This window comes from Camelus ferus, chromosome 11 (assembly GCF_009834535.1).
Source record: "Camelus ferus isolate YT-003-E chromosome 11, BCGSAC_Cfer_1.0, whole genome shotgun sequence".
NCBI lineage: Eukaryota > Metazoa > Chordata > Mammalia > Artiodactyla > Camelidae > Camelus > Camelus ferus.
The window spans coordinates 67,897,486-67,920,294 of record NC_045706.1 but is presented as its reverse complement, the minus strand read 5'-3'; the positions used below and the strand labels follow the sequence as shown (position 1 = coordinate 67,920,294).

The window sequence follows — 22,809 nt, the reverse complement described above, 5'->3', positions numbered from 1 at the left end:
TGCCTGGAGGGCACCTTCAGTTTCACTTGCCCAGCCCCCAAGGTGGAGAAAATCAAAGGCTAACTGAATAGAAGCCTCAAATAATGGAATGAGGCTGCAAAAGATTGCTGGCCTGGGAAATTGAAAAGTAAAAACCCATGAGGCTAACCAGAGTAAAAATAAAGTAAAAAGTACAGTGGTATAAAGAAAATGAAATCAAATAAACATATGCTGAGAAACAGTAAAAATGAGATGAAAGAGGTTGGGAGGAAGGGTAAGGAGGTCGAGTAGAGATGGACAGTTAATGTACAACAGAAGACCAAAGGCAGTGACTGAGGGAAAGCATGAAATAAGGAATGAATACATGTTTTTGTTGTTGTTGGATTGTCTTTTTTTTCTTTTGAAGAAAAACCCAGTGGGTTGAGAGAGGAAAATAGCAGTGGGATTTTCTGAGCTCAGATTCTGGCAGATGCGGGTTTTTTGGAGCCACTGGGTAGAGCCCAGCTTGGAACTGAAGATACAGGGCGTAGAGCTTGGCTCTTTCTAAGATGCTGACCCCTCCCTGGGGGAGGTTGATCCCAGTACTGGGGTTGGCTTCCCCCTTGTGTTCTCAGGGGCACTGGTCTTCTGTGCCAAAGCCTGCAGAGAATCCCCCAAGCTGGGTCTTGCTCTGTCTTGCAAGTGGTCACCTTCATGCAGGTCTGGGCTGAATTAGCTTAGAAATCCTGGGTCAGGGCTCTATGCTGGGGAGGGAGGGAGGGAGGAAGGCATTCTTTCCTGGTACAGTATCTTGTCTGGTTTGGAGGCTTGCTTAAAGGAGCAAATTTGGGGTGGGGATTGGGCAGTGGTGGTTCTACGTGCAACAGACCGTGCCCCAGGGAATATGCCAGGGCTGCAGGCTCCTGGGAAGGTCAGGATACCAGCTGGTGCTCCCTCAGTCCAGTTATTGGCTGAGATGAGAGACGAGACGACAGAGAAAGGAGAGGTCTGCTTTATGGGATGACAAAAGTTTAAGTGACGATGATTGTGGTTTCCTAGTGGGCCACCATGTTTTCTTTTTCTTGACATTTCATCTGCAGGTTTGGTGGCAAACTACAGGCTTGCAGTAGTGTTCCCGTTAAGATTCCTGATGGGCTCAGGGTATCACTTTGCACCTCCTTTCCCAAGTGGGAAATGGGAATACCATCTCCTAGTAAGATGTAGGTGCTGAGCACAGTGCCTACCTATGTGAATATTGAATACATTTAGCTAGAATTGGTATAACTAAAGATGTTTTTAGAAAAAAATGATCACCTGTGTTGGCTAAAGTCTGTTCAAATGAAGGATTTATTGACCCACTTTTAATTTCTATGAATACATCTTTGTTTAGTGAGGATCAAACAGAGGATTGAGTCCTGGGTCTGCCAGCATCTCACCTAGCATCTTGGGCAAGTTACTCCTCTGAGCCTCAGTTTTCCCCTCTGTGAAATGGGTTTATATCGTATGACCCAGAGATTGCTAATCTCTCTTCTCCAGCCAGGTTTAGAGTTGGGGTGAACTTGTTCATCAGGTTGAGTCGCTTCCCCAGGAGTCTGGTTTAGGGGAGCCAGCTTTTGCAGTCCTTGAGGTTATCAGCTCTTAAAGGAACTGGGCTGGCCAGGATCAATAAGTCTTAAAGATTTGATGAGCCTGCTAAAGCCCCAATAATAGCCAATGTCCTTGGAAACTGGTAATCCCAACTTCAGGTGGCAGACAGGATTCAAAGAGTCTTGCCTAGAGGTAGGGGGCATAGTGCCCCAGTCATCTCTGGGGCTGCTTCCCAGCTCTAGGAGAAATGGGACCTGTGCAGAGTGCCCCTCCTGGCTAGTGAATGGCCCCTCCAGGCCATTCCAGTCTAGCAGGGAAAACTGGCTTGGCTTGGGAGTGCAGGAGGATGAGCATTAGGAGCTGAGCATCTTGGGATGGGGAAGGACCCCACACTGTGGGAGATGGAGAGGAAGGGGATACTCTGGCCAAGAGCTTCCAGGGGAAAGCCAGCCTGAGTCATAGCCCTCAGGTCACAAACTAGAGGGACCTCATCATCCAAACTAGAAACTGACAGAAGTCTCAAAACTGTCTGTCTCCTCAAAACTTCTTAGTATTTGGAAGGGGGCCTTGAGATTGGTCTCACTGCAGTCATGCTACCTCTGCCTAGCATAGTATCAAGAAAGCCTTCTAACTGGGTTAGAATTATCACATGCCTACTTTACTGCCATACTGCAGGGGTCCAATTAAGTGTGTTTGCAGAATCCCCTACCCTGTGGCTCTTGTTCTCAAGTTTGAGCCCCTAGAGGGTGAATATACTACCATGCTTCCGAGGTGGAGACAGTCCCCATAGGAACCAAACTGTTATATAATAAAATCCATCCTTTATTTATCCTGTGTCTGCAGCTGTTCAGCCAGTACATGGTAGAATTTCCAGGGAATGAGAAGGGAGACATGGAGAGTTTGTAGAGCCTGAGTGGGGCATGTTGTACAATTCGAGGCCAAGATGGATTTCTTGAGGAAGTGCCTTTGTGTGAGCACCACACTCAGCTGGACAGCTCGGCCTCCTGCATACCGGGTCAATTTTCTGTTTCTGCCCATTGGCCCCTCATCCCGGAAGCCACCTTGCCAGTCCATGTGGCTCCCTACTGTTTCTCCAAACCAGCTTTTCCTCTCCCCTAGGCTGCCCCTGCCCAGCCGAGTCAGTCCCATCAGCCACTGCAAGGGCTGCCTCACTGCTCTCCAAGCCTGCACTGGCCCCTCTCCACGGCCTCCTCCCCCATCTTTCCAAGGTAAAATTTGCCAGTGACTTCTATGCCAGGCAGCACGGGGACACACACACACGGATACACACGGACAGACACACACACACACACACACACACACACACTTCATTTTCCTCTTGCTTTGGCTGGCTAACTAGCATTCAATGCCTGAGAGCCTCACTTCCTTCTCCTTTGGTAACCCTCACTCAGCCTTTAGAGCTGTCACCTCTTCCTGGCAGCCATCCTCTGGCTCTTCCTCCCAGGCTAGATCACAGCCCAGGACGTGCCTGTGCATATACATGGTACTTGGGGTCCTTGCCACATCTTTTAATAATCTGTTTAGCTGTCTGCCTCTCCTCTGAGTGGGGAGTTCTAGGAAAGCATCTCTGAATCTCTCATGCCCAGCACCTGATCCTGATCAAGGTAGAGGCCTTGGGGCCAGGCCAACGACAGGGCTAAGGGGTGCTCCTGGGCACCCAGGAGTGGACCCTGGTAGGAGGCTCTGCCAGGTGCTCCCAGATCAAACTTCCATGGAATCTTGGTCTGGGAACACTCAGCTGTCTCCTCCAAATCTTGGGTGTGCCATGTGGAGCCCAGTCTGTCTGAAACTTGGTGGGGGGTGGGGCGGTGGGGAATGGTGGCTACCCTTCAGGCTTGCCACCTCCTCCCAGGCTGGGGCCCAAATAGCTTACCTCTACATCTGATGGTGGTGCCTGGCCAGAAACATTCACCTAGTGGTGTAGACAGCCCCGCTCTCCACTGGCTCAGAGAAAGGAACTCTCAACCCCAGCTCACGTGTCAAAGGCTCCGTGCAGGGTTGGAGTCTGAGCAGGCCAGCCCCTTGGAAAGCTCCTCACCTCCAGGCGCTGAGGTGAGGGATGCGCTGGTTTCTGCCCATGAATTGGGCTTCAGAGTCTGAGCATCCTGCCTGACTCGCTGCTGAGCCCCAAGTTGTGGGGCAGGGGATGGGCACCTGCCAAGGTCCCAGGGGCCATCTAGGGTCCAGCCCATGGCCACAGCTCTCCTCCAGCAGTTTGGCCACCAGCGGGTCCCCTTGCATCATGGTGCCTGGCTCAGCGTCCCTCCCCATCTTTCTACTGGCTATCCTTGGCCTGGCTCCATGAGGGTCTCTGCCTAGGATGGGGGTCGTGGCGTGAGGCACTGAATGGCTGAGGTCAGTGGGCACCAGTGGGTTCTGGGAACCCCTGAGGGCAGTGCAAGTCCTACACTTCTTCGTTTTCACGTCTGGCGAACAGGGGGCGCAAGGCCCCGGGCCGCCAAGTCTCTGCCCACCGCAGCCCTGGTGGTTCCCCCCACCATCCTGGCCTCTGAGCATCCCCCAGGCTGGGAGTGAGGAGCACCTGGAGCCCTCTCCAAGCTGCGCGGGGCAAGGCTGAGACTCCACAGTCACCTGGAGTCAAGAGGATGGTGGAGGGGAGGGAGGCGGGCAGGGAGGGGAACAGGAGCGGACCAGAGGGTGGGTGGGTTGGCTTCCTCTGCAGTTTGCTCCTCGCAGGGGCCCAGACACACTGTGAGCCATGAGCCGCTGTGCGGGCCCGTCTGCCACAGCCACCACCAGATTCAGAGCAGAGGCCTGATGGCACTGGGCTGGGCTGGGGCAGGCAGGCCGGGGAAGATGCACCGGGCTCAGCTCCCCAGGACTGCACCCGGACCGGCGCCTCCCTGCTCCACGCTGCCCTCAGCCTCGCCCTGCCCTGGGCAGATGAGCCGCATGCCCAGGGGACATGGAAACACTGACACTGTGACTTCTCCGCTGGATATGCCAATGCTTGTCAGGGCAGGTCGACTCTTCCACCTCGGTAGGTGCGGTGGGCAGCGGGACAGAGGCTGAGCAGGGGGGCCCCAGCGGTGTGGGGGGCACATGGCGTGCAAACTTGGCTGTTCCCTGAGCTGAGGGGCTTGGGGGTGGTGCTCCCTAGAAGGGCCAGGCCGCGCCGCCCCACGGGGGAGATGTGCATGGGCAGCTCCTTGCTCCTGAGGGCTCCCGCTGCTCCCCGAGTTTCCAGTACCCGTGGGGCCTTGTGGCCTCTGTGGACACTTAGGGCCTAAGCTGTGGGGAGCCCCAGGCTAGAGGCATATCTAGACCCTTGCTGGGCCTCAGGCAGGGTAGCGCTAGCCTTTACTCTTGGGTGAGAGTAGCGGGAATCAGGGGGCAGAAAGGGCCCTGGTCTCACCAGGTTGGCAGGGCAGGATCAAAGAGGCCCAACCTGAACTGTGGGTGAACGTGGGTGGGTGGGTGTTGTCAGCGTGTGTGGCTGTGTATGTGCCTGGCACCATGTTGATGTCACTGTAAGAGAGCACTGGGGTGTGTGGGGCCATCCTAGCTTGTGTTGGTGTGTGCATGACTGTCTCTCAGCCTGTTAGAGTAGGCACAGTGTCTGCCTGTTTCCCTGGTATGTGTGTCTATGTATCTCTCATTGTGGGTGTGGGAGTGTGTGTGTATCTGATTGTGGCGATGACAGCCCAATTCTGGACAGTCCCAGAGTTTCCCAAGGCCTAGGTGTTGGGGGCTGGCAGGTGGTCTGGGGAACGAGAGCCAGGGGAGAAGCCTGGGCAGTGGTGTGTTGGGGGAGTGTGTGTGTGTAAGATGAGCAGGATGCGACCAATGGAGGGAGAACCAGGAGAGGAAAGATGAGACAGAGGAGAGGAGGAGGGGGCCTGTCGATGGGGAGTGTGTGGGAGCTGGTAGCAGCATAGGGAAATCCTAGAAAGTTGGGCAAGTTTAGGGGACTGATGGGTTGCTTTTGGGGAGCTCCTCGGCAGTAGCCTTTATAGAAGTTGGGAAAGACCAGAGAGCTGGGAGAAACTGGGGGTTGGGAGGTGTGAGAAGGCAGGAATGATGGGCCAGGCCAGGCAGGGGTGTGAGGGTTGGTGAGGGACTAGGCCTGGGCTTGGTGCGCTGCAATCCCCTAGGCAGAGACCCGGGCCAAGCCTGCTTCCCAGTGGTGAGTGGTGGTGTCCGTGGGGCTTGGGTCTTGAGGTCAGTGTTGCAGCTCTGGGTATAGCGTGGAAGGGGACCTCCCTCCTCCTTCCCAGCCCCCAGCCTGGGGATCATTGGCCCCAGCCCTGGGACTGTGATGACCCTCAGGCCTGGAGAGGAGGGAGGACTCCAGAGCTGTCCAGGCTGCAGAGCCAGGCTCTGGCGAGTCTGACTGATCTCAGGTGTAAGTGCACAGAGTTGGGCAAGGCAAGGATGCAAAGGTCCAGCTGGAGGCCACCCTGGAGGAGCTGTTCATGGTTTAAGAATGGCCCCTTCTGGGCTCAGCCTTCCTGTGTCAGGAGGCAAGGAGTCTAGGAACTTTGTCCAATACCCTCTTCCAGAGACCCCCAGTGTAATCGGAAGAAGAAAAAGCTGGGAGTGATGGAGAACAGGAGGCAGAGCCCAGGCAGCCAGGCTGGGACTGAGCTGCCTGTCATCAGTCACCAAAAGCCCCTGCATAAAGAAGCCCCTGGCACAGGAAAGCCACCGCGGACCTGCTTGCTCTGTTCTAGGCCAGCAGGGCAGAAGGAAGTCATCGATCCATTTTTGGGATAGGGGCCAGGGCCATTGGCCTGCGGGGAAATATTCTGGCTCCTGGGATGACATTCCTGTGACCATGTCAGGGCCTTTAGGTGCTGCCTGAGGTCATGCCGGCTTGGCTCAGTCCATTCTGTGAGGCATGGCTCATACATGAGGTGGCTTGGTTGTGAGAGACTTGTGTGACCTGGTGGCAGCATGTGCCATGTGCATGTGTAACTCACGTCAAGTGTGTTGGCCTATGGGGGCGGGTGTATTTCTGTGCTGGTGGACCAAGGAGAGCCTTAATCTCTCCTATCCGGCTGGAACTCCAGCCCAGAACTTCCACCACCTGGCAACCTGCAGTCCTGCGAGCACCTAAAGGCCAAAGGTGGAGGTGGGGTGGGGAAGGAGAGCCCCTCTCTAGGCCTGGTCGTGACCCCTCCTCTCCTCCAGGTGCCATGTTCCAGGAGAATGTGGCCAAGGACGACAGGGCATTTCCAGCTGGCCGCAGCAGACCTGAGCCTCAGCGATGACATCCTGCAGAGCTAGAAGATCACCTGCTCCGTCAAGGTCATCGAGGTCAACAACCCTTTTCAGGCCCTGCAGGAAGGTGAGTGGCTGGCCCCTGTGCCCAGGGCTAACAGGGGTGGGGCCTGCCAGGCGGCACAGCACTGGAGACCAGCGGGGTTGTTACCAGCTGGGCTGCGCAGGGACCCCAGTGCCCCTGGGCAGTCGCTGTGCTACACAAGGTGCGCGCTCCCTCCCTGGCCCACCAAAGCCATGGCACAGGGAGTGCTCTGCCCTGTGGGACTGGAGTGGAGAGCTTGTGAGCAGGTGAGCTCAGCTCCTTTTGGACCATGTCACAGGCATGTGAGGCTCGTTTCCAGCTCCGTGGGCCAGTGTGTGTGCCCAGCGCTGGTGGCACAGGTGTGTGTGGCTCAGGGCCCTCTTTTTGTTGTGTTTGTGGGTGGGTGTGTCTGTGCGCCGGGTGTCTGGGGTGGTGCCCCTCCCCTGACCTGGGTGGGCTGGTGTCTTCTTCGCTGCCTATGGAGGAGCCTCTGGCACCCAAGCCCGTGGTCTCCCCTCTCAGGAGCACAAGCCTGGAGGCACAGCATTTCACGGCCCCTGTGTGCTTTGGCCTGCCTTTCTCGGCTGCCCTTCTCTGGTTTTGGAGGAACCAAGCTCTCTTGCCTTCCCTGCCTGGGCCAGAGGTGGGCGCTGTTGGACCAGGGAAGGAATGGAGTTGGGCCAGGCCAGGCTTGGGGGTGGGGGGTGGGAAGAAGAGCAGGGAAGCAGGTTGATGTTGATCACGTGACTCACAGGGAGGCTGCCTGCAGCCACCTGCGTGGGCGGGGCTCTGGGAACCCTTGGCCGCCACTGCACTGAATTGCAGTCTTGCTGCAGCCTTAAGCTTCTGAGTGTGCGTCGTGGACAGAACCCAGCCAGCCTGGCCCGGCCCCTGAACTGCTGGCTGTGGAGCCCATAACTTGCTCTATTTGGTGGGCAGGGGTCAGGCAGAGCCAGTTTCAAATCCCAGCTCTGTGACTGATCTGCTGTGTGATCTTAAAAGGTCACTCACCCTGTCCAAGCCCCAGTTTCAGTGTCTGTGAAGTGGGGCTACCTCAGCGTTGTGGTGGTGGGTCTAGAGAGGTAATGTACACACAGCAGGAAGCAGGCTGTTGGCAAGCAGCCATCCCTGGGGAGCCCAGCAGCGGTGTGCTGAGCCCCGTGCTGTAGTTAAGGGTTTGAGCGGTGGCACATTGTACCCTAAGTAGGCCTTGATTCTCTTTATGTCCTGGCTACCATTCACTCTGTTCTCCTGTTCCCTGGACAAGAATACATGACACCCCTTGGTCTCTGGGCCCTGCCTGGTTCTACCAACCCCCAGGTCAGGGCAGAGACATGGACCCTGCTGGCTAGACACCGTCCTCCCCAGGCCCTTGGCTAGAGCTCTTGGCTCAGTCTGTCCCTGTGCCGGCCCTGACGCGGCCTGAGCCCCTGCAGGCTCGGCCCGGGCCTGGCCTGGCAGGCGGTCTCCGTGCTCTCTTTTCCGTACTCAGCCCTCCTGCTCGGTGCCAAGGCAGAGGCATTAGGCCTTGCCTTAGCTCTGCTCCTGGCCTGGGGCTGGGGGCTTTTTTCCATCCTTTTGTCTGAGTACCCAGAGGCCTAGGAGGAAGGGCGGGGCCACACTCTGGGCCCTCGTCTGGGTTCTGGGCCCGAAGCTCTGAGACCTGAACTTCGCACTGGGCTGTGCTCCTGGGGCGTGTCTCAGTGGTGCCCATCTTGGGAGGCCGGTGCCAGGAGCTGAGGGGCCCTGACTTGGTTCCACCCCAGGGTCCTGGCTGCCTTCCCTGTCATGGCTGCAGACATCAGGTGCTGCTCCGCCTCAGTCCTGGGTGGTTCCAGGGCACCTGCCCTCACTGGCCTCTTCCTCCTTCCCTCCCTCCCTCCCAGGCTCTTACTGAGGGGGTTGGCCTCCCACTGCCTCAGGGCCCACGCGTGTGGGGTGAGATCCCTGCAGCTCCAAGGGCCCTTACACTGGGATACAGTGGCCTGAGGCTCTCTCCACCCCACAGCCCTTTAGATGTTTAAAGACAGCCACTGTGCCCTCAGACTTTTTCAGGCTTCACATCCTGCAGCCTGAATAGTTCTCTTTCAGTTCTCTTTTGGAATTGTTCATTTTGTCCTTGCCCCTCTGAACACACAGCATCCCTGATATCTCTTGGTAGGGGACTTAATTTGCTGACCTCAGCTTTCCTGCCTCTAAGATGGGGACAGTGGTCCCTCCCTTAACAGGTTGTTTCCAGGACCAAATGAGGTAAGGACAGTGGAGAACTTAGCTGGTGCCTGGCACTAATCAGTAAAAGCCCCTGGATGGATAACAGGGCAGATGGACACGTGGGACCTCTGTTCTCTGAGACCCCCTCAAGCTCGGGGTCCCACGGCATGTGGGGTTTGTTGCATTTATAGCTGCCCCGTCCTGCCACCTCATGCCGGCCTTTCCCTCCTGGTCAGCTTCTGGATTTGAAGTCCTCTCCTGGCAAGAAATGATAGGAGCTGATGGCACAGCCTCTCCCGGGCAGGGGCCACTTCCACGGGGGATGCTGAGGCCCAGCACTAAGGCTACGGTCACACCGAGGGGGTTTCCCGTGCTCACCGTCTGGAGTGGGGAATAGTTTTGGGGGACCCACTTCTGGAAGGTGTTTCCCCTCCTGAGCTGTTCTGTCAGGGGCTCAGGGCCACTGGTCTGTCCGTCCCCTCTGAGATGTGCCTGTGGGGCTGGGAGTGGGTGGTGATGGAAGGGAGGTTACCCAGGGGAAGCAGATGCTCACCCTGGGCTCCGGGTGCTGGCCTTGGGGGCTGTGTGGGCTGATTGCTGTCTGGGTGTTGGGTGTGAGCAAGGAACTGGGTTTCTGGTCTTCTGTTTTTAACTGAAGTGTAGTTGATTTACGATGTTGTGTTGGTTTATTTTGTGCAGCATAGTGATTCAGTTATGCATGTATATTCTTTTTAGTTATAGGTTATTACAAGTTAGTGAGTACAGCTCCCTGCCTCTACAGCAGGACCTTGTTGTTTATCTGGTCTGTATGTAGTAGTTTGTGTCTGCTCATCCCACACTCCCAACAGTTCTGACTCAGTAAGTTATGGTTTGCTGGGCTTAATTACTTTAAAATTAATTTCATCTGGAGAAAGCAGGCAGTGGAGGAGAGAAAGAAATGGGACCCTCCTTAGGGCCATGAGGCTGGGCAGGGCTGATGAGATGGTTTCCAGCTGGGCCAAGGCCACTCTCTTGGAGAGCTCTGGCAGGCTTCCCATCCTGCTTGCTGAGTGTGGCAGGGACAGACAAGTGGGCTAAGAGTATGATCTGTGCTACAGGAGAGCGTAGCCAGCCCAGGGGCCCTGGGCGCACAGATGGGGTGCCTAATCTAGTTTGGGAGCAACCATGGGAGGCATTCTGGAAGAAGTGACTCCTGAACTGGGTCTTGAGGTGGGTATTCAGAGGCTTGATCAGACTAACGTTCAAGATGTTTGATGAGACCCTAGGTATTGATGTGCTGTTGCATCAAATGACAAAAAGTCAAGTTGTCTGTCTATTTTTGAGGTGTTAGCAGCAATGACGTTCAATGCTTAGATTGGTTAATCCATTTGGGGGTGAAGAAGGATGATATTTTAATTACATCATTTCTTCTTCACTTATCAGCTGGTTTAATTTTGTAAAGAGACACTTCCCTTCATCTACTGTTGGGTCACCCATTGAACCAGTTCATAGAGGAAAGGCAGGTTAGATGCTTCTTTGTTTTCATTCACTTATCCATTATCAAAACAATAAATTGCTACCCTGTCATCTTGCGAAGATGATGTATTTTAAAAACCAAAATGAAGTCAAGGATTAAAACCTATTTGACAGATTACAATGCACTGCAGTTATTGTATTTGCTGCTGTTCAACCTGTCTGATCTTGTCACCAGTTAGAACCCCTTCAGGTTAGATCTTAAGTCCTTTTGATGTGATCCTTGTAGTCTGAAAGCTTCCTTGACTTCTGGTTTGGCAAAATGTTTCAAGCTTATCTTGTATGTTTCCTGCCCAGGACTAGAATCAGTAATTTCTCCAAGAAACCTTAGTTTCTTTTAGTGGGAAATAATATTGAATACTAAATATTTGACACTGGTATCCCCCCTGCTTCTGGCTTGATTATTGTTTCTAGGTCTTTTCCCTAGGAAGTGCTAGATATTACATATTTGAGAAAATTCTCTGTTGTTTATACAGATGCATCCGATTCAAATTGAGAACTGTGAGATTTTTACTTAACGTATTCTGGGACATCTGTTTCTCCTTTCTTCCTCACTGGCAAATGTGATTCTCAAAGGCACAGGGAATAATTGAATTAGAATATCCAACTAGTCATTTGTTTCACCTCAATTGATGCACACCCAAGTTCAGATGAACAATATCCATAATACCGTGTAAGACTTCAATGAGAGAAATTGAAGACAACAGGAATAAATGAAAAGATATTCCATCCACATGGATTGAAAAAGTTAATATTGTTAAAATGTCCATATACCCAAAGTCTCCAGACGTACTGCAATCTTTAATATAATCCAATGGCATTCTTCACAGAAATAGGACAATCCTAAAAATTGTATGGAAACACAAGAGACACCCAATAGCAAAAGCAACCTTGAGAAGGAAGAACAAAGCTGGAGGCATCACATTCCCTCATGTCAAACTATTATTACAAAGCTATAGTGATCAAAACAGGATGGCATTGGCATAGACAAAAACCCACAAGTGAATGGAACCAAATACAGAGCTCAGGAAAAACCTATGCATGTATCATCAGTTACTTCAGTCAATTTACAACAAATGGCTAAGAATATACAATGGGGAAAGGATAATCTCTTCAGTAAATGCTGATGGGAATGCTGGACAGCCAGAAGCAAAAGAAGGAAACTGAGTCACCATCTCACACCATCCACAAAAATTAACTTAAAATGGATTAAAGCCTTAAATGTAAGATCTGAAAATATAAAACTTCTAGAAATAAAAAAGGCAGTCAGCTTCTTCATGTCAGCCTTGGTGATAATTTTTTTTTTTTTGATCTGCCTCCAGAGCAAAGGAAACAAAAGCAAAAATAAACAAGTCAGATCACATGAACTTCAAAAGCTGCACAACAAAGGAAACCATCAATAAATAAAAAAGTTCCCTCTGAATGGGAGGAAGTATTTGAAAATCATAACTGACATGTGGATAATATCTAAAACATGTGAGAAATAATATAAATCAATAGGAAACAAAAAATAAACAAGCTCTATGATTATAAAATGCATAGAAGATCTAAATAAATAATTTTTAAGGAAGATATACAGGTGGCTAATAGGTACAAGAACAGAAGCTCAGTGTCACTAATCATCAAGGAGGTGCTAATGAAAACCACAATGAGATATCACCTCACACTGAATACAATGGCTATTATCAACAACAACAAAAAAGGCTAAGACATTACAAATATTGGAGAGGATATTGAGAATAGGGAACCCTTGTGCACTATTGATGGGAATGTAAATGGGTGCAGTCACTATGGATACAGAATGGAGTTTTCTCAACAAATTCAAAACAGTACTACCATACAACACTGCTACCCACTTCTGGTATGTATCCAAAGAAAAGGAAAACACTAACTTTTTTTAAAAAATTGAAGTACAGTCAGCTACATTGTGTCAGTTGCTTGTGTACTGCTCAATATCATGGTCATGCATATAAGGAAAATACTTACTTGAAAAGATATATGTACCCAAATGCTCATTGCAGCATTATTTACAACGCTTAAGATGTAGAAACTACCCAAGTGTTCAATGACAGGTGAGTGGATAAAGAAATGGTGATACAGGTGTACAATGAAATAGTCAGCCAAATAAAAGAAAGAAATCTTGACATGTGATAATATGGAAGGACCTCAAGAGCATTATGCTCAATGAAATCACTCAGAGAAAGGCAAATACTGGAGGATTTCACTTATATGTGGAATTAAGAAAGAGATCCAAGCTCATAGATACAGAGAACAGATTGGTGGTTCCAGAGGCAGGAGGTGAGTGCGGAGAAATGGGTGAAGGTGAAGAGGAACTAACTCCCAATTTTAATACAAATGAGGCATGGAGATGTAAGAAGCAGCGTGGTGGCCATACTTAATAATATTATATGGCATATTTGAAACTTGCTAAGAGAGTTGACCTTCAAAATTCTCACCAGAAAAAAAAATTGTTTACGCGTGTATGGTGATGAAAGTTCATCTAGACTTCAAATAGGGAAGAACAAACCTGACTCCATGTTGATCTGTTTCTTGTATTTTAAGCTTTGTATTCTGTTGGTTTTGCTACAAAGTAATCACTAAAAGAATGTTGTCTCTAGCCTGAAATGTACAGAAGAGCCTATTCTCCAGGCTCTGACCCTGAAAGAACACCTTTCCATTCATATAGAAATAAAAAGTTGCAAAACACAGAAGAACATTGGTCTTGTGGAGATTTATAGGAACACTGTGACCAGATCAACAGCAGCAAAGAAAGGATTCAGGTTCCAGGAGGTTTGCACCAACCAACCACAACCCCTCCCCTTTTAGTATAAAAGAAACCTGAATTTGAGCTCGGGTAAGAAGGTTTTTGGGGACACCAGTCTGCTATTATCTCCATCTGCTGGCTTTCTGAATAAAGTCACTATTCCTTGTCCCAGCAACTCCTCTCTTGGTTTATTGGCCTGTTAAGTAGCAAACAGTAACAGCTTGGACTCATCAACTGACTTGGGGTGACTATTTCACAATATGTACAAGTATGGAATGATTATGTTACTCATTTGAAACTGACCTAATGTGTGCCAACCATACCTCAAAAAGAAAAAAAAGCTACAGTATCCTAAGATAAATATAATATAGATGTAGCTGTGACTTCTGAAAAGTTAAAACTTTAGTTGCATCACATGTCAGTTCTCTCCTCCCCCTTCCCTCTCTTTTGTTTGTACCATTTCTACATTCTCAGAACATAAAGCCATTAGGAGACAGGCTGGGACCTGGGACCCTTTACCTGAGTGCACATGTTGATTTTGTGGTAGAAGAGCCCAGTGACACCATGTCTGCTACGGGGCCAGGTACTGTCTGACCTCTGTCTCAGATGTGTGTTTCTGTATTTCAATTATTCTTTATGATTTTCTTTTTTAAAATGAGGTAATTTTATAAGGCACCACACTAGGGTGGAAATGGTTGACCCTTTTTCTCATTTCTCTAGTTTCCTACAAAAGCTCTATATAATGCCAGACTTTGGAACCATCCAGACTCAGAAGAACTACCTGGGCCACTGGTAGTAAACCTTAGAGTGCCACAGTAAATGAAATATACTTTATAATTTCATGTTTGTGTAATTAATTATAAATTAATTAGTTGCTATCTTCATTCATAATTTGAAAGTCTCTGGCTTTTCTAATAGTTTGTGACTTCCTCACTGACATTTAGTGGCTTAATTTTATTTATTAGAAAATTAAAGATTGTGGACAGAATAACAGAAATTCTGGAATTACTAGGTTATAAATGAAAGCCTCTAAAATATTAGACTGCTTTACTCCTGACCCACACTTTGTGGAAATGCAGTATTGTGTATTTCATGTTTGTATTAACAGCTATGTTATAAATTACATTAATCTTAAAGTTGCTTTCTGTGATTAGATCTCTTCTAAATCAAATTAATACTAAGATTTTTGTTGATTAGATTTTTTTTACATTTCTAAATACGTAATTTATATTCAGTTTCAAATAGGTCAGGCAGACTTAATGTAAAGTTTCTTTCAAAGGAAAGACACTTTGGGAAGAAAGTCAGGTCTTTTCAGCTTTGCTTAATTAAAGCGTTTCTTTTGTTAGACTAAAGCTTACTTATTGCAGCAGGAACCAGCTTGCCCTTTATTGGGAGCGTGGCTATGTGTGTGTGTGTGTGTTTTTTTTAAAGAAATACAATAAAAATGAAAAATAGAAATGAAAGGAAAATAAAGGAAAAGAAAAAGTAGGCTGGTTTATAAATAAGACTCTGAGTGCTCTGTGCTCCCTCTAGTGGTGGTCCTAAATCATTATTTGTGTATAATGCTGTCATGGTGGCCGCATGACGGGTATCCAAGCTGCTAACGCTGCAGTGTAAAGTTTAAAAGTGGTGAATCTGAAGCCCTAAAAGTAACAAAGGATTTTTATTCAGAATAGATAAGAAAATATAGAGAACAATATGAACAAGATAAGAAACTTTGCTGGAAAAGAAGGAAGGAATATTTGACAGGGGGGCTCACAGTAGAAGAAATACAGTTAACTGATACATAAAAACAGGCTCATTTTCAAAACAGAAAAATACCAAGCATAGCAGTAAGATACCAATTTTTACCATTAGGCAAAAATTTAGACACACCCACACTCTCTTCATGCAATGGTGCTTGTTACAACTTTTGTGGTAAATTAATTCAACATATTGATCTATAGTTGAAATACATGTACCCTTTGGTTTATCCGCCTCACCCTTGAGCCTCTATATGGTAGAAATAACAGTACTGGTATGTATTTTATTAAACTAGCAAATGATCGACTCCTGGAAATAATGGATTTTCTCTGAAATAAGCCAGTAGTTAAAAAAAAAATTTCCGCTGGAATTTGACACAACATTGTAAAATGATTATAAATCAATAAAAAATGTTTAAAAAAATTTCTTCAGTTTAAGACTTTCCTGATACCAATTTAAGTAAGTTTAGGTTAACAGAAAAAGGCATTTAGTGTGTTATAAACTACTATGGGGTTTTAGCTTAGTGGTAGAGCACATGCTTAGTATGCATGAGGCTCAATCCTCAGTACCTCCATTGAGAAAGAAATTAAAAGTAAATAAACAAACAAACCTAATTACACAACCCCCCAAAATACTATGGGCTGGTTGCATACAGTATTTTTTTTTAAAAAAAATCTCTACAGTTGTTGCTTCAGAGTTCTTGTTGTGCATCAATATTCATTAACGGTGCTTCTGATTTTCAGACTGGACATTTAGCTATGGACACATTACTGTCCCCTACTTCTAAATGAGCAGGAGACTTGTTAAAGAAGAACTCTGGCTCTTGGGTGGTCTGGGTCATATTGTAAAGCTATGATATATATATACATAAAACATTTTAATATATTATTTAAAGCCTGAAGAAAATTCACAAACTTTAAAGAATAATTGCAGCAGTTTGAAAAGATCTGTTCTCTTTAGTAGTGTCTTGAAAATCTTTTAAAGATAAAGCCATTAACACTTTGATATGGGGGAGTTATAGAGATTAAAAAATTAATTACAATCTCATATTTTAACACTGCACAGAATAAAACTTAGAATAAATAGTATTCAGAGAAGTTCTAGCATATTCATAGCATGTGTACAGATGGCTTTTATATGTTAGATAAGGGGATAAGTATTGAAGTGATGAGACATGCTAATGTATATTCATTTCTTTTCTCCTAGTGAAAGATGTGTGGATCATTTAAGTAGAGATGAAGATGAACAGAAACTAGTGGCCTCATTATGGGGAGCAGAGAGATGTTTATGAGTTTAGGAAAGTGTAAGTATGAACAAATAATGGGAGAAATTATTTAATCTTAGATATGACTCTGTGTGTGAGACTGTCATAGTTTTATATTAAGCATCCCTAGAGTTTTACTTTTGCTAATCCAAGTTGAAATTGTAACGCATTCTTGAGCAACCAAAGTTAAAGAACATGTTAAATGAGCAGTGTAGTTTTTTTAAGTTTGTTGCGCCGTATGAAATCATGCGTGTCGTTTGTTCATATTGCCAAACATTATAGTTCTTTCCTTAATGTGGAATCCTGCTTAAATACATTAACTTGTTTGTAGAAAATAATAGTTAAATGCAGTCAAGTTTTTGTTATATTTTTTAATTAATACGAATTTTCTTGATGTAACTACTTAGTCGCATTGTTATAATCACAGTTTATAATATTTGGCTTTGAAGAGTACTTCTGAACTGTATGCCATAAGTATATTTGTTTTTTGACTTTTCTGAATGACGTAACTAAGTTCAGAGTAGACTAGAATTTATGCTGCCAGTGAATTTCAAGACATATAGACTGTGTGTTGGCCAGATTGGATTAGCAGGGGATTTTTTTGAAACACCTATGGGAAAATGACCTATTGTGAATGAAAAGTTTCTGGCATAGATGAAATGGAAATTATTTCTTGGCTTTTCTAGAGTACTTCAAGTACAGTTGATAAACATAATTTTTAAAAATGCTAGATGAATCTACTTTAAGAACTTTAAATATTAGCTTGTTTATTAAATTAGTGATTGTTCTTTTCTGAATAGATAAACAAGATTATACTGTATAGCACAGGGAAATATACACAAAATGTTATGGTAGCTCACAGAGAAAAAAATGTGACAATGAGTGTGTATATGTCCATGTATGACTGAAAAATTGTGCTGAACACTGGAATTTGACACAACATTGTAAAATGACTATAAATCAATAAAAGGTGTTAAAAAATAAAAAAAATAAAATGCTTGGTAATTCATTGCTGGGAATGTATAGTACAGAATATATTAATTATGAACAAGCAATTATAACAGTGATGTTTTAATTTTGTATTAAAGCAATAGCTCTATTATTTTCAATTTAGAACACGGGGGTTGCTATTCCCTTAGATGACAAAGGCTGACAATCCTTCTTCATCTTTATGTCTTTTAGAGCATTGCATGTTGTGCGTGAATTAATGAATGAATGTTATGGATTGCCATGAAATTTCAAAATTTTCTTTTAGGTAACAGTGCATAATCCAGAGAATCAAAGCTACTTGATAGCGTATAAAGATTCCCAACTCATTGTTTCATCAGCTAAGTAAGTTTTTCTGAAATGTCATGCTTTCTTTGTTTTTTCCTTTCAAACTGATATGCAGTGTTGTGTTTTTAGTGTACAGCATTGTGATTCAGTTATAGATAGATATCAATAGATAGACAGATTGTTTTTCATTATAGGTTATTACAAGCTAGTGAATGTAGTTCCCTGTGCTGTACAGTAGGACCTTGTTGTTTATTGATTTTGTTTATAGTAGTTTGTGTCTGCTAATCCCAAACTCCTAACCTATGACTCCCACTTCCCCTTCCCCTTCCCCTTCGGTAACTACATGTTACCAAAGATAAAAGTGTCTATGTCTGTTAGTTTCTGTGAGTAATTATTGTTTTGTAAATAGGCTCATGACATCATTTTAGGTTCCCCTTATGAGTGGTATCATTGTATTTGTCTTTCTCCTTCTGGTTTACTTCCCTTAATACGATCATCTCTAGGTCCACCCATGTTGCTGCAGATAGCATTATTTCATCCTTCTCAGTGCATGTAAAGTTTCCAAGTCTGTCTCCAGCCCTGGTTCTAGCTCATTATAGCAGCTTCTTCCTAATATCTCTACCCCAGTTCTTGATATCACTGCCCTGGTTCTCTGGTCTCTAGCCTGTCCAGTACAATCCCAGTACCACAGGGGGTTAACCTTCCACAGATCTCTGCTTTGTAATAATAATCCCAAACTCCAATTCTGTGTGATACCTTATTTCTTTGGATGTATGTCCAACATCCTTGGTATAGTATCAAATACCCACTTCAGCCTGACTCGTTTATCTGTTTTTTAACCTCTTATTTTAAAGAATTTCAAACAGATAAAAGCAGACAGTAGCATCATAACCCCTGTTGTACACCTCATTCAGCTTGAATAACCAGCAGTCATGGCCAGTCCTGTTTCCATGTATAACTCTATCCATTCCCCCTTCTATATTATTTTGAAGCAAATTACAGATTTCAAATCACTTAATCCATAAGTACTTGAGTATATAATCTCTAAAAGAGGACTCTTAAAATATAACCACAGTACCATTCTCATACCTTATAAATTATTAATTGCTTAATATTATCATATGTGCAGTCATTATTCAAATTTCCAATAGTCTCAAATTTCTAGGAGTCTCTAGTTTCTAATAGATTTGCTTTTAATCTGTAGGTTTCTTTGTCATCTCTGTTTGTCTTATATTTATAAATTATATCACTTAGTAGCCTTAAGGCATATTCTGGTTGTTCTATAACCAAGTTTACCCTCCCTTACCAAAGTATATTCTTGCAAGTTAAAATCTGTTTCTTTGTTTGAAAATGTCTTTTGTATACTTCACGACCCCTGACATGTGCCTTCTAAAAGGAGGCAGTTAGGAACCTTTGTGATTAGGACCTTTGTGTCAGATGTCTTAGAAGAGGCAGTAGAGGTCGGAATTGGATGTTTGTAAAAGACCACTCATATGGCTTTTTGAATTTTCAGCAGAACCCTGATTAAAGCAGGGACAGCATGTTGAACAATTAAATATTCTCCTGCTGTTCCCACCTCACCAGCAGCTTTATTATTTATTAGCTCAGTGCTCCTTAAAGCCTGTGAGTTAACAGTAACAGCATGGCAATTCTGGTGAACATCCCCAAACTTCTAAAGAACAAATTATTTCATGTTAGACGCAAGGAACCACTTCTTAACCAGAGCGTACATTTTAAGGAGCAGCTGGAGAGCAATCAGATATAGTACAGTTTTCTTTAAGGGTTTTGTGTGGTTTTTAATACATGAAGACTCAGCTGACAGAGTCAGCTTACTTCGTCTCTCATAGACTTTTTTAAGTCAATGGACATGGTGATTTACAGAGTTTTCAGAAATACTAGACCCACTTAAAGATTATATTTCCTTGTTATTTTGGGTAGCATCTCGAGAATCCTTGGATATAGATGATACCCTTGTATGACTGCCAGGAAACATGTCAGTTAAATGACCTCATGTTAAAAAATATGATGTAGGGGGTTGGGTATAGCTCAGTGTAGAGCACACGCTTAGCATGCACAAGGTCCTGGGTTCAATCCCCAGTACCTCCATAAGAAAACTTGGTTTGTTCTGATGTTTATGAAGTATTTAATATTTATCTATACAAGGTTATTATGCAATATTAATATAAATAATACTCTTTACCTAAGCTAAGAGCTTACATTTGAAATGGAAAAACATCTAAATGAAATTCAGAAGTGCCCAGTGTTAGCTTTTAAATGTTTAACTTGTTTGGGGAATGGGTTGTGGTAGGTTGTTATGCTGGAGAGTTTTGTAAAATGGGGGACAGCTATGGGTAGTAAAGTTATAAGCATCTGCATTGAATTTATAATTCTAACTTTGCTCAGAAAAAATTTTAGTATCAAGTTTTCCCAAAATAAAGGCAAAATCTTAGCACCTAGCGTGACTACCCAGACATGCTTGGTACACAATTAAATAGGTAGTACATTTTAAGTTCTTTAATAGAAAAAATTAATTTGGCAGCATTTATGACAAATTTAAAACAGTAAGGTCCAAGTAGGTAGAAATTCTTAATATAACTATGTTTGTCTAACATAACAGTCTACATTTTGTTTTCTCTTAAGAGCATTACAACATTGTACAGAATTAACTAAGCAGTATAACCATGCTGAGAACAGTATTTGCTTACCCAACAGTCAGCCTCTGCCTCACCAGAATATCACCAATCACGTGGGCAGAGCAGTAGAAGACGGCATGAGGGCCGTCCCTGGGGTGCTGCCTCAGTTTAACTAATGATAATGGTAGGTCGTATTTTCTACATGTATTCTCACTGAAAGATTGTATTACATGTAAAAATAAGTTACTCCTCTTGTTTCTTCTTTTCTTAATGTCATCATTTTAAAATTGCCATCATATAATTCACTTATTCATGTAAGATTAACTGCCTTTTAGCAGTTGATATTTTAAAAACCAGCCTGGTAGCTTGGCTCAGAAATATTATTGTCAACAGTGTGTCTCAATAAAGGAAAAGCTGTACCTTTTTAATTTCTAATATTTGTGTTGATGCATATTCGTTGTTAGTGTCATAAAAATGGTGACAGCCTTTATCCTCTTCCCACTCCCTGTGTCAGAATGGGGCAGCAGCACAGCAGGAGGGCAGGGTGGTGTGACGGGCAGAGCTGTGAGCTGTGTGCTTCAGGTTCCACGGCACCTACCTCAGGGGCAGAGGTCTGGTATTCGAGGGCTGGTGGGTTCAAGTGACTATTTCAGAAATGAGTACTTGATCTGTTAAGATGACCAAGACTGCATCTTAGTTTTGGATTTAAGAATCAGTTGCTCAGTCTATTGTGAGTTTCAATCAATTCCTATGAATAGAACCTCTTAGAGCGCACAAGAGAGCCATGAAGGGCCATGTGTGAAAATAAAGGGTATAAGAACTAAAAGTGGTGAAATCATTCTTTGGGAAGACCATTATTTATAATTATAAGTTGGTTATTAACCATTCTGAAGATGATAGCACACTGATTAAGTTTTCTAGCTGTCAATAAAAGTTGTATATTCACTTGTTTCAATTCTCACCTGTGGTAACAGGTATATTTTACCTTTTGTAGGGTTTAGGTCTACTGGTCAATCTAGTTGAGTATAATGCTTGGAATTGGCACTGTCTTGTCAACATGGAAACATCATGTCCTTTTGATTCTTCCTTCTATAGGGGGAGGGGGATGGTAGTTTAAGGGGGTGGCTGGACAAGTCCCTGCAGTTCAGGCTTTAGTGGCAGATAAGCAACAACTTAAAAACAAACTAACACCTTCAGTTTTTACATCTGTCCAGTTTCTTCATCGGTTGTTTACCTTGTCTCGTTCCTACCTTCCCCTCCCCTCCTTTTCCTCTTCCTCTCTCACGGGTCAGTGAGGCACACTCAGACTGTGTACCCTTACTTATCATTTACTGCTGACTGTTTCCAACTACTGTAATCATCCTTACGTGTTGTTAGCAAAAAACAGAAAACGGGCCTCTTTGTTTATGAATCAAATGTAGATTATTAACAACAAATTACAAATCAAGTTTTAGCTTTATCCCATATGGGTCAAGTCCTCCAGCATCACTTACTGGTCTGATCTGTGCCGGGATGTGTGTACCTAAATATTGGGGCATACCATCAAAAGTATGATGTCTTTGGAGTAACTTCCTGCTTCGGAATCGTTGTCAGAGTATGTATATTTAAAATTGATGTCCACCAACTTGCCCCACCCCAAAACATACTCCCTTGTCAGCTGATTTAACTCCGCCTGTAAATGTATGTGGGTTTTGCTTGACAGTGTGGCTGTTACTGGTTTTCACTTTGCCAGTATAATACTTCTGCCAGTTCCTAGTACCTTATCATTCCTTAAGTGACAGTTGCACATGTTGAGAAGTGATCATGAACCTTTTTTATTATTACGTTTTTCCAAAGCCTTTGCAACTGTTAACTTTTGGCCTTTCTGAAACTAGAAATGCTTGATCTTGTCTTCAGGTAATAACCTGCAACTTCTCGTTTTCTTGAGTCATAACTAGGAGCCATCTTCCTTTTCAAACATTTGGATTCAGGAACTTCTTTATTCCGTATACTGTTACGTGATGTAAAGTATACATTATAATAATTATTGGGCATACAAGTAACTTTTGTTTGTGTGTGCTTTATCTATTGATAAATTAGAAGTCAAAACAAAAAATTGTAAAGTTCAGGAAACTCATTCTATAAGCCATGGTGTATAACACACTATCACATGGCATATAGATTCTGGAAAAACTCCACATGTAGTTGTGAGAATGAAAGGAGTCAGTTGACCTTTTAATACGAAATTATGAATGACTTGTTTTGAGCTCACAACTTCTTGAAAGGATTTGGTGGACCCCTAGGAACCTGGAACCATTTAAGAAACTGCTTCATATAAAGCTGAAATTTTACTTTCTTGAGGATATTAAATTTTATATACCATGCTGTATATTTTAGCAAAGTTTTGAGATCTCTGGCCGTGGTTTTCAGGTAGCTGCCAGCAGTAATCGTGGTTTTCCCCGGTCGTATCAATGAGTATGCGAGATGCTTTCTGTACGTTCGGCAGCAGCAGCAAGTGGAAATAAGGGAGTGAAGGCAGGAGGTTTAGGGGTTCCCTTTTAGAGTTTTGGTGTGTCCTTCCTTTGACAATTGT

The 22,809-nt window shown here is 44.9% G+C and overlaps 1 long non-coding RNA gene across 4 annotated transcripts; it reads left to right on the top strand.

Moving 5' to 3' along the window:
* Positions 1-6,347: 6,347 nt before the first annotated feature.
* LOC116667329 lies at positions 6,348-20,399 on the top strand. Of its 4 annotated transcripts, XR_004324228.1 has the most exons (5): positions 6,348-6,877; positions 13,797-13,905; positions 16,278-16,368; positions 17,585-17,661; positions 20,317-20,399. It is a non-coding gene; the product is annotated as an uncharacterized LOC116667329 (long non-coding RNA). The 4 variants fall into 4 exon arrangements; XR_004324229.1 differs by lacking the exon at positions 13,797-13,905; XR_004324227.1 differs by lacking the exon at positions 13,797-13,905 and having other exon boundaries at positions 16,272-16,368.
* The last annotated feature ends 2,410 nt before the right edge of the window (positions 20,400-22,809 follow it).